The sequence below is a fragment of the Trachymyrmex septentrionalis genome, unplaced genomic scaffold (genome assembly GCF_001594115.1).
Source record: "Trachymyrmex septentrionalis isolate Tsep2-gDNA-1 unplaced genomic scaffold, Tsep1.0 scaffold107, whole genome shotgun sequence".
In the NCBI taxonomy this organism is placed as follows: Eukaryota; Metazoa; Arthropoda; class Insecta; order Hymenoptera; family Formicidae; genus Trachymyrmex; species Trachymyrmex septentrionalis.
In genome coordinates this window covers 909,866-922,504 of record NW_017304196.1, presented here as the reverse complement: position 1 = coordinate 922,504, position 12,639 = coordinate 909,866, and the positions used below count along the sequence as shown (strand labels likewise).

The 12,639-nt window shown below is 38.8% G+C and overlaps 1 protein-coding gene across 10 annotated transcripts in view; it reads right to left on the bottom strand.

Annotated features, from left to right (window-relative positions):
* The window catches only part of LOC108746381 (phytanoyl-CoA dioxygenase, peroxisomal-like), a 52,720-nt gene that overhangs the window by 5,058 nt on the left and 35,023 nt on the right, over positions 1 to 12,639 (bottom strand). The gene's annotated exons all lie outside the window — the stretch shown is intronic.

Sequence of the window (12,639 nt, the reverse complement as noted above, 5' to 3'; positions counted from 1 at the left end):
TCGATATATTTCGCACCCGCTCGCGATAAAATTTAGTACGCAATTTAATAGTTTCTACTCGACGAAGCATGTCCCTTTCGCGCCGTTTCGTTCGCCATCCGTTTCGACTTTCATAAAAATTTCATTCACCGCAATCACGCAGAGGAAATCCTATTTGCGGAAACGAAAGCTCCACGCCGCCGATGTTGCCCTCTGAGCGCGACATTGTGATTAATTTCTCAAATCGCCTTGGAACGGCGGAAATCCTCCTCAAGGGAGGACTCCCGGCGGTGGAATTGTCGTCCGTGCGTATATCGGCGAGAATAGAAATGAGTTTACGGAGGCAGGCAGACAAAATCGATATACATCGTGTTAATAATGAAGCAGCAAGGTCTATAACCTTCCGCAAGTGAGTCGGATGAGTCGGAATCGACCTTTCTCGTGGGGGGATATAAAGACACTTGTCTCCCCTTCTCGCTTCGTCCCTTTCTCTCTTTCACCCCCTCGTTGCCTTCGTACACGGCTTTTTCCGCGGACGTAACCGGGCTTTTGTCTACGCAAGTGCGCGACCTCTTTTTTTTTCCCCCCCCTCTGGCATGCAAAAATTCTAATCCCGCTCGGTGTGAACTCGCGTGACAACTCATCCGATTTTGTTGGAAATGTCACGAATCGAGATAAATGTCGGTCCGTACGTACACAACATGCGTTTCACCTCGTATTTACGACTTTTTACGACAAATATGTGATTGGTAGAGGATTAGCATCGCGATAATCACGCGATGATTAATCGTACGATATATAATTATAGAATATCTCGATATTCTCCACTGATTTCGTTACGCTCTGCAACGCGTACAGAATGCTATTACGCGTTATGCATTTTATCGAAACGGCGATTGCATTTTTCATTAACTTTGAAAACACACATTACCAGTCGCTTGCTAATGCAAATTTTTCGCGCTTCATAAATTCGCAATTCGATCGAAACAATATACAATATTTTCCTCCATTAATGTACAATCCAAATCGCATTCTCCACTCTCTTTTAAGTATTTTTTTATTAAATGATAAAGTAGTACAAGTATAATATGCAATATTACTAGATATGCACATGTCAATTATATTGCATATATTATATATATTATCATATATTGTCAATTATATTGCAATATTACTAGATATGCACATATCAATTATATTGCATATATCATGCAATATAATCAATTATATAATAGTCCGGATATTATTAATGTCATAAAATCGCGTCGATTAAGATGGGCAGGTCACGCGGCGCGTATGGATGAGAATCGAATTGCATATAAAGTACTAATTGGTAAACCGGATGGGAAAAGACCATTGGGTAGACCAAGACGTAGATGGGAAGATAATATTAGAATGGACCTTAACGAAATGGGGTACGAGGGTCACAAATGGAGGGATCTTGCTCAGGGACGGGAACAGTGGCGGGATTTGGTATTTGCGGCAGTGAGCTTTCGAGTTCCTGACGCCTAATAATAATAATAATAATAATAATGCACATGTCAAGATACGCGATACAAAAAAAATACGAGTTTACGTCAAAAAACTTCCTCATTTCTCATACATACGCTTTTTCCAGTATAACTTTTAATTTTTCTTGTATACTTTTATCTTAGTCACCTCGTCTTAATTACTTTAGAATCTCGTTAGCCTCTCTTTGACGTATTGTGAAATATAATACGCGAAACTCAAGTTTCGATAGAAATATGTGTTTTCCGCCGCTTATTCTACTGCCTCATCCAGAACTAGAGTCAAGATTTCAGCCATTAAATTATCGTACTTGATTAGCGGCGTCTCGTTAGGCAACCTTGCTAACAATTATGTCTAATGGGAAGAAGATATTACGCAGGTAACACGAAACATCTTACATTCTCTACAAGATGTTAATAATGATCTCACAAGCCTGAAAATAAACCAGAACGTGTGTAGTACAAGGATCGAAGTGTATTGCACGAGATTGAAATTACCATCGCGATTGCAATTAAATGTGGAGGAGCCTAACGTAATCATATAAAGCGCTGAATAATTAAATTTCAAGTTGGAATGCGTTCTGTATTCTGTATTCCGTTTCTGTTCACGCGATCCACAGTTACGATTCCAAAAGGGACATATGCCGGTATTCATAGTCCGTTCTTAATTTCAAGTTTCTATTGTTTTAAGCAACGCCTTAAGATGCTAATACAATACTAACATCTTTGATTGGCAAATTAAAGTATCAAAAAATATCAGAGTCAACGCGGTAGTTAGTGCGCTAATATAATATTAGATATAAATTTATATTGTCTCTTCTGTTGGACATAGGTTTTCTTTCGACTTGATTTAAGTCATTCTCAACGAAATAAATAAATAAAAATTAAACTATCCTGACAATCTGTGCAATCCTAATACCAATTATCCGGCTTACTGCGACGTTTCCTTGAGTTCTATCTTGGTTATTCAATCCAATAAAACCTAGAAAGCTCCCGCAAGAAAAGCTATAAAGACATTACGAATTAACAATAGCGGCCAATGATAAAATTGTGTGTACAAGTCGAAATGCGTACGGAAGAAAATGTATATGTCTAAGAGAAGAGACAATATAAATTTATGCCTAATATTATATTAGCTACCGCGTGGACTCTTCTCAGGATTATTTCGTACCTTAATTTGTTAATTTATGAGAAGTCTGATTCTATTATATCTTGGATTAATTCACGACACCTTTAGTTTAAGATCATTTCAAAACTTGAGCAACGTCCATGGACTTCGCGCTTAATTAGCGCTTGAAAAATGAACGCTGCGAGCTCTTGCAAAACCCTTTCTGCTCAGGAAAGAAAGCCAAACGAGGTGCAGTTGAGCGGACTCAGGAAGGTTTATTGTCAACAAGAGAGAAGAACGTATATACTCGCCACTTGGCCAGCGTGTAGAACCGGACTACTTGGCTAGACTCGCAGGCACCTTCGCTTGATGAAGCAACACTGCCCGGCTAGACGCGCCGTCGTGCCAAAGTCCGCAAGAAAAATCCCTCCGTATTATTCACAGACGTACATTTCCTCTCTGCAAGTCTCCACTTCGCCGCCGGAAACGATTTCTCTGTCGCGCGCTCCGAGTCGTTAGCGAAAAACGCGGTCAGTCTTTCTTTTTTTTATACAGGAAATTTCTTTAAGTCCTGATTAAAAAAAAAAAATTTCTATTTGTATGCAAAAATGCGATCCCGTATCCCATCTTCCCCTCCTCCCGTATTTCACTTTATGACGCAATATATTTTGTACTTCATGACGGCTCGTTTGTAAATCGCCCGAGGATACGTTCGCACAATATCTCTCCATTTGTTGTTGAAAAATATTAAAAAGCATATTCTTTCGCTCTCGGGATATCGCTTTCAAGGAACGTCGGCGATTGCCTCGTACAGCGAAATAATACAAATCTTACAATATTTCTATCCTTTGCAAGAATACGCAGTTTTTTTTTTTTTTTTTTTTTTCTGTGTATTTATATGTGTACAGATAAAGGAGCATTGCTTTCAATAAACCGTATTCTGATTCCACGCTACTCTCGTATCACGCTGACAAAAGTTGTTAGCGATGAAGCAGCTTTGTCGTGTTGACTTTCCGCGGCATCGTTACACTCGGAATATTTCAACCGATATCAATTTCTCCTTTGATCGCCGGCAAAACGGAAAATATTTCGCGAATGGAACTTTACATTACGCTAAATACGTTTAAATGTCTAAAGCGTTTGTCATCAGATCTGCAAGATATTTAATGCGTGACGTAGATGATCCTCTTAGAATTAGATAATGGAAGATACACATCGCACTAGCTGATCTTCTGCATTTGCCGCGTCTTTTTATTACACAACCCTCTCAATCTTCCTAGGGCAGGAGTACAAATTCTTGCATAACGCATAAAATCAGCGGATAGCATGCTGCATAAGATATCTGAAAGACGTCTTTTAGATGTCTTGTGTAACATAAATGTTATTTGGGGACGTTCCTTAAATCAATCGATCGGTGTCTTTTATTTCGTGGAAGTAAAAAATGGAGAGGAATGAAGGGACTTTTATCGATTCGTCTTTTTTATCCATCATACGTAATGCAAGAGTCTGTGCTCCCGCCCTTACAGTAACAACGTAACGCGCGAGCAGCTGATTCCAACTCCGAATTTAACACCTTCGAATTTATTTTCCTTACGGCCCCGGCGAAATAGATAGTATATTAAAGAAGAGTTGCAGATGTACCGAATCCCCGAGGAGTCGGACGGTCAGTTGTGGCAATAACTCTGCAGTCGCTGGGAGATGCGGGGAGCCGCTTAATCAATATTAGCAAATGGATCGAGGGCGTCGTGACATTCTCCTTCTATTTCCGAGATATAGAATAATGCGGAATAATATTTTATAATTGGCCTATCAAGATATTAACGTGTAGATAAGATCTTATCCGTCGCGTAATATGCTTAGAAATGATTGAAATATTAACGTTAGGGAAGGATTGCGTGTCAAGGCGTCGTCGGGCTTCTGCTCTCCTGGGCCAAGGTCTCCCGTGTATTTTTCCCGGATGACCGACGTTTTTCGAAGCAGTCTCCTTTGCACCGAGCACATGTGAGTTCCTTCCACAAACAGTCGCGTATAGTCGGTCTTCGACAAATAGCTCGCACACTGATGCGACTCACATCACGATTTTCCAAGCTTCAAGACGAATTTATCCATCCAAAATTTCATTTCACGGTTCGAACCGCAAAGACCCATTCGAGATGCGTATGTCATAACGAACTTTCAGTTCGCAATATCACGGAATTCGTTATTTTAAGATAGGACATGTTACAAACAGTTCAGGATAGAGCACACGTTTAATAACTCCGTCATGAATTATTCGAAAATCAGCCGTTCGCATTTTCCTCTTCCAACACGTCAATTCTTACATTCTTAAAGTATATTAGTATACATAATTAAAGGGCATTTAAAAGTAACGCTTCGTAAACCAGGCCAGAGGTATCGTTAATATATTTACATAACTTTTGTACTTGAACAGTCATTACATTTGCGCGCATTTAAGCGTTTATCTACAAAATGTATCTGTACTTAACGAAGGAAACTTTCTGAGAAAATCTTGCGCTGTTATTATCAGGTCGATGCGTGCTACGAAGAAATCGCGGCGATACGTCGATGCACCTTGGAAGAAGCGTGCCAAGGTCCTCGTGGTCGATGCACGTGGGGGATGCTTTCCGGAGTCACATATCGTCCAGTTGTTCCACTGGTTCCCTTCAATCCTCCGAAAATTTCCTACATAGAAATCCTTCTTTCTCCGAGATCAATTGAAATCTGAGCGAGCCCGTCGAGCGCGACTACTCAAGGCGAACGGTATAAAGGCAAGTCGAAAAAAGCACGAAGAGCGCGACGTATCCTTTACAGTCGGCTTGACGAAACTAGGACATACTGTGGAATCGATACGTCACTTGTCCCGTTCAGTTTCAATTCGGTATTCCAGATCAATATGGTTAGGTCATGCAAACCGAAGCTCATCGTTTAAGCTCGTCAGCTTACGACAGAATAACGAGAAGCGGAAGGATAGAGCAGATTCGGAGGATGCTGTTCCTCATTCAAGAATTTCTGTACGACAAAGATCGATACGAGAAATACTTCGTAAGAAATTCGCGCGTTAGAATTGTTCATTTTGTCGTGGCAATATCACGTTGAAAAGTAACAAAGTGAAATTACGAGTGAAAACCAAAAATGAATGTTCGATGAAATTTCGCTGAAGATGTACGCCTGTGCATTTCGTACGTCTACTTCAATATGTTTTGTGTAGTTAGTGAATTGGTTATTCAAAGTTAAATTGCCATCGCTAAGTCTATATAATCGACCGATTGTCATTGGAAACTAGAGAAAATCGTTCCTACATTGTTTGCTTTGCTCAAAATAGAAGTATTTTGAGCGTAGGAAGAGCACTACTTTCATGAATCTTAACTAGTTTATCCACGTTAATTGCCTTGTGACCGGGTCTCGTCATAATCCTTTTAAGACGAATATCCCTTTAAGACGTTCCTACTCGCGTTACTTTTGCGCGAATAATATTCCGCCGTGTAAAAGTTATATAGTACATGTCAGTTTAATGCCCTGGGACAAATAGTAATTATTGCAAATAAATGGAAACTGAGAATTGAGTTTTAAAAGGGTACCCCCGAAATCCCTCGAGCACCGGTGGTGGTGCGGGAATCCAGCCAGCCGGCACCTGTGCAAACGGGCTTACTGTAATACGAAATACGAGGTAGAAACGGATACATGGAACATTACGCGGTCGGTACCTACTTTGTAATTGCAATATTCCTCCGGCCCTTACAAACACGAATGCTGCATTCCACGTAGAACGAAATATACATTATCGATCGTCCGATACCCGTGGCAAGTAGCAACACGAATACATTAGGATGTTCGTGGATTGACAGGAACACGTGGCGACTCTTTTTAATTATTCAACGGGACATCTGATTTCCTCGCGGAGAGTAACCGCTGCCAAATGACAAGCGAAAGTATCCGTATAATTCTCGAGCGATCATAATCCAATGATAACTCGAGAAATTCTGTGATTGTAATAGCAAATCGTGTTCAAAATCGTCATAATAAAGAGAAATGCAGCAGGAAATGTCTCTCAATGCGTTCGTTACCAGTGTTATATTGCGTTGTTATTCTGTTTTGTCTGAGTGATAAAAAAAATGTAGATAAAATAGCACAAGCACAGCCAGCGTTACGATTCGTTTGATACTACAAATATTTATAGCATTCTTTTTTTGGTTAATAAATAATATTCTTTCTTCTGATCAATCATATATTATGTAGCATCAAGTGGACTACACCCTCAGTCGTAAAAAAATAAGAACATCATTTCGCAATTGTCAGATTGAAAATTCGATGGTTCTTCTTTCTTACCATCTGGATAAACGTCACCTCAACGTGATTAACTGCGAGCACTTCGTGGGTTTTAGAAATATTAAATATAAAAATATATAATATTAAATATATAATATAAAAATATAAAAATACGTGAGAAATCCTTGAGATTTCATGTATTATTAAACACTATCACGTTTGATTAGCATAACCAGAGTTTATCGATATCACGGTGACACTTGGTGGAAAGAAAACTTGTGCTTTTTCTTCAAGTATTCAAGTATCTCTTTGTGTCTCGTTCACTTTATTCGTCTCATTTAGATTCCCCTGGCTTGTTCGAGCATTGTGATTCACCCGCGATATCAGAAGCATTCGTTATCATTGCATAACATTATATGCATATACCCAATGACGTTATAGGCAATAATAAATGAACGCGAAACAGCTTTTACATAAAAAATACAATAAAAATCGAAGTCTGAGAGTTCCTCTCGCAGAATCTCGGGATGCCAATACCTTCCCACTATCTCTATTTTATATCGTTTCTCCCCGGAAACTCAAGGAAGTTCTTTTCTACGATCGTCTGTTTTGCCTTTAAGTGTTTCTGATATATCGCAGAAAATTTTGATAATACTTCTTTCAGCGAACGTGTCAAATATATTTGTGTATACACACGTTTTTCGTTTTAAAGGATGTCAGTTAAATATAGTTATATTTAACACGTTAAATTGTTTTACGCCATGTACTAATTTAAACGCGAAAAAGATTTTAAGTGAAGAACATGTCGCTGTGACTTGTGAATCCGAGGCCATCGACGTAGATCAAATGTCGCAAATTTTTTAATTTCACACGTGCTTGACAGAATCAAGCAGCGTACGACTCGCTTTTTCCTGGATCAATCCACATTCATGCAATATATCGCGACGTTTATTCGCGTCCATGAAATAATTTGCAACAAAGCTGCGAATGTTCTGTCAGCGTAACACTTGTTAAAATAAACGTATGAGCGAGACGAGAATTTTTCTGCGTCTGAAAAAGCGCTCGCGGCCTCCATTTGTCTTCGTTATAGCCTCGTTAAGGATCGTTCGATCCGTCATTTTCGGCTTGATCCTGCCGATAAAAAGAGCACGGGATGATGAACAGCTAGAGAGGGTGCGGGACAAACGCAATTTGTCGTCGGGGTTATTGTCGTGACTGAATCTTCGTTCGATTCTCTCATTATGATGTCTGGAGGAGAGAAATCCGAGGAAAGTGTGACGACGAGCACACCTCGCGTTTAAAAACCTCGCTTAAAATCTAACAAGCGCGAGGTACATTAGCGATAAATTACATCGAGTTATATCGCAAAATATTAGGACAATACTTACGGATAATAATTAAAGGACTTGCTGCAACAGTGAGCTAGTCCACATTTTATAGAAACACACATTTTGCAAATAAACTCTGAAGTTAAAGCGATGGGAAAAATACCAATATCACATTCAACTGCTGTTGTGGGTTAGCCACATTGTTGCAACAAACTCTTCAATTGTCCACTTGGTGGACAGGCTATGGTTACAGTGAATGCGTGTTCTGATGGATACGTCAAAACAAATAAACAACATTTTCTATGTGAGTGGTTACTCTGTGTGAGTACAGTTCGTCACACGAAACTCGTCAGAACAAGTTTGTCGTTCAAAGTTTGTTTCTCCTTTCAAATTCGTATTATTATCTTTTAAAATAGATATCGAAAAACTAATTAATTTAAGGTTTGAAAACAGAATGAGGGAAGGTATGGAGGGAAAAACTTATCGTAGCCAAAATATATGTCGTAATAAATGGGAGAAAATTAATTAAGAAATGATATTCTCCATTTCTTTCTCTTCAAGCGAAACTTTATTCACGTATTCAGGTCTTCGACTCACAAGTAAATTAATAATAAAATTTTCAATTAATCAATGTCATCCATCTTGTGTAGTTGCGACATTAAGCTCGTAAAATTTCAAACTTTGAAATTACAAGACGTTTATTTCGTCAGAATACATTATAATTCATTACGGAGAGAATTTTTTCTTAGAGTTTACCTTAAAAATATATGATAGTCGTGGGACAACATTATATTTCGAAGAATTTTAAGTCTCTCTCGTTCATTAATAAAATTACTAATAAACTATAAAATAAGTTTGATTAATTTTACTGAAGTGCGTCGTAAAAATCTTTACAATATTGCGTTGTACCACAACTACCATATTTTCAGGATAAATTTTAAAAGAAAATTCTCTCCGTGTATAATTACTTATTTTATTTCTGACAAACAATTCGGACGAATTCCTCAGAATAAAAAAATTCGTCAAAACATATCCACTGTAATCGTAGATAAAAATGTCTAAAAACGTCGATTTTTATCAGCCTGATTATACGCGATGCAAAGAACATTGTACTATGAGAATATTCCTTTTGCTAAATCACACGAAGTGAAATAATCTTCCAATCGTTTGTTACGGGCGATACGAAGACGATCAATTAATTAACGCACTGGGAATAATCCTCCCTAAGATAAACCGCCGTTTACGTGTGATCGTGTGCAAAATGCAGAATCCACAAACTGCAGCTGCCAATTAAAGCATGTTAACGTGTTGTTTGATGAAATCACGACCGTAGAAATCGATTATCGACAGCCTCGTCTCGCAGACAAAGAGGTATTTCAATATCCTGATGTCTCTCGTTCATCCGTCGGCTTTCAGCTTCGTAATAATGACAAAATTTCCCTATCGCTATTACGGGATCTGACTCGTCGAATTAACTTCTTATCGCACGTTCCACAACTTGTTAAGCATCACTAAAATTAAGATCGCGACCGATTAGGCTTGAAGCTTTGTTTTATCTCGCAAGAGTTAATCGTGCTTCATAAAATCAAAGGTACAAAGGTATTTATATTTTGAAGAGTTTTGAATTATCGGCGAGAGAGAGAGACGAGAAGCAGATTGAAAAGAGCGAACCGAAATGCATGTACAAAGATAATAAAGAATCGAATTCGTGTCGTTTGCAAACTATGCCACGACTCTTAAAAATAATATCGATTTTTACGAGCGAACGAATGCGAGAGAACGAATTCTCGAACGATATAAAAGAAGAGTCGGTGAAACCGAAGAAACCATCAGACTATTATCTCCGCTTTACAAACTGGCGTTAGATCAGGAAGTTTTCTGGGTCGTAACGATCATTTTTAATAGGACAAAAGTTGTCCGAGTATCCGGGCGACACTTCTATATAGCCGCGACCTCTGAATTTATAACACGTCACACCAATATCTTCAGTTCGTTACAGAAATGGGGACTTGATAATAACGATACGTCAATTCAAGATTTTATATCGATTCGAACGAGAGTGCTATAAGTTCAGTTGCTGAATACCAGAAATTCAAAACAAGCATTATTTATACGCACAAAAAGAATTATTATCATTTCTAAAAATTCCCGGGATTTACAATCGTTCAGTTTAACCCTCAACTGGTTAGAAAATAGATGTTGGTTACGTAATCAGACAGTTTGGGCAGTTTCGAGATTTTTATTATTCTTCAAATAAATTATCAGATATTAAAAAATTTAACGCCACACATATACAAAACATTTAAAGAAACAAAAAAGTTATCACAAAAATAATGCTCTCTGGGCCTTTGAAATCCTTCTCGTCCGGTTGAAGATTAATATTTAAATTCCTTCTCTCAAGCGAAAATATGGAAAAATGCTTTTGAAAATTTCAAATACTTAGTGTGAGAATCATTCATAATCCTCCCCCGACCATCCATCACGTCGAGATGATAAAGGGACGATCACGATAACAGTCTCTGTAGCAATTTAGTTTTTAAAACCCTCGCATGCGCCGCAAAAGCTTAAACAGACTTCTTTTAAAATTTTAATCTGGCTGAAATGCAAGCTTTAATGAGGCATTACACATTGAATTTGGTAAGACCTCATAATATTAATGATATTAACTGCAAATGGCGTCTTCGCCTCGAGATTCCAGCGCTCCTCACGTTATAATCTCTTTATCTCTTATCTAATTCCGGATGGAATTTGCATAATTTTGAAATAATCCCTCAACGGGGCGAAGTGAGCGAGTAGCTACTCCACGAGTATAATGGTCCCACATCAGCTCGAAAACTTTAATGGCCATCCAAGCAAATCGGTACGTTCGTTTATATTATTGACATTATCTGCACACATACGCCTGAAAGCACGCGCGTATCGAAACCGATAAGACGCGTCTGTCACAAACGGAAGGACACCAATCTTCGCAAACCTCCTCACTTGTGTCCTTCTACAAGGGCATCTATTTTTATGAGGACTCACTCTATCACCCTTCTGTCTGTACGGTCGGGTTCTAAAGTAATTTCAGATTTCAGTAACTACTTACGTCGTCGGAAATAAAGGCGATTTCCCGTCGCCATTTCCGGCAGACAATACCAGAGATATCTGTTTTGAGTTCAAATCTCTTCGATCTTTTGGATTGTTCGGTAATCCACGAAAACGAACGGTCGAATTTTAACCGATTTTTCCCTGTAAATCTGACACTCTTTTCAATTGATCACCCAATAAATCTCCCGGAATATTTCTCTCATTTTTCTTCCGTAGTATCGCTTATTCCAAAAAAAAACTGATCGATGCTCAAAGCTTTCGACTGAAGGGTTGAAAGGGTCCGTCTCAAGGCCACACAAAGTGCGTGACCTTTTTTTTTTGTTTTCAAGGACAGGCGCATGCTCTATTTCACAAATCGGTCGTATTTCATGGACACGAAAGAATTCGTCCACAGAATGATGTGAATGTCGGACGTAAATGTCGAATAACCGTAATCACAAAAATTTTCCATTTTTAGAATGAAATTACATTTCCTTCGAGAAACACGAAATGGAAGGGAGACAGAAAAAAACTTCGCCCTCGTAAGAAGATATAATCGTTATTATATAATTCAAAGTTTCGATCGCTCTAAAGAGATTTCTTTTTCCCGTCGAACTTTTCTTCCTGCCCTGCTCTCCCTTTGGTAGTTCCTTCCTATATCGCTCTTACATAAAAGATGATAAGCGGCCAACGATCGAACTGCTGTGCCGTATTTATGGAGATTTATTTGTATCATGCTTCCTGAATAATTCCGTGAGCTTTTGAAGGTCGGTCGTCGATCGAACATTTTCGTGTCCAAGGACTTGTTTTATTATTTACACGGAACATCCGTGCGGTCAGCAGGATGTTAGTGATGCTAGTGAAACCTCTCTTAATTAGGCGTAGACACAAAAGGGACGTTCGCGCAGCTGCTCGGCAAACGATATTAATTAAAATTCATTAACGAAGCTGACGCTAACTGACGTGACATTCTATATTATAATACCACTCTCGGCCGAGATATATGTTGAAATTGGAGAGGATAGCGATCCTATCCTCCAATTTATTCTGAACGTGAAAGGGATGGAAGACTAGTTCCAAACGGTGGCTTATGGTTCGCTCTCCCTTTTCCGTGATATACTTGAATTGGCGAAAGCGCATTATGTGATAGGTCGTACCAATGGTTCCGCAAAGAGATACCGTGTCCACGGAATATTTACCCAGGATTTCACGTTTCTTCCATTATTGTCCTCCGCCGACCGTGAGGCCGACTATTTCTTGATACCTTTGTAACAATAAAGACGAAAATGAAGAGTCTACTCTTCTAAAATAATCATTGGATCGAATGAGGACATCCTCTCCGGTGAATTGATCTCTTAGGGTTATTTCACATGAAATAATA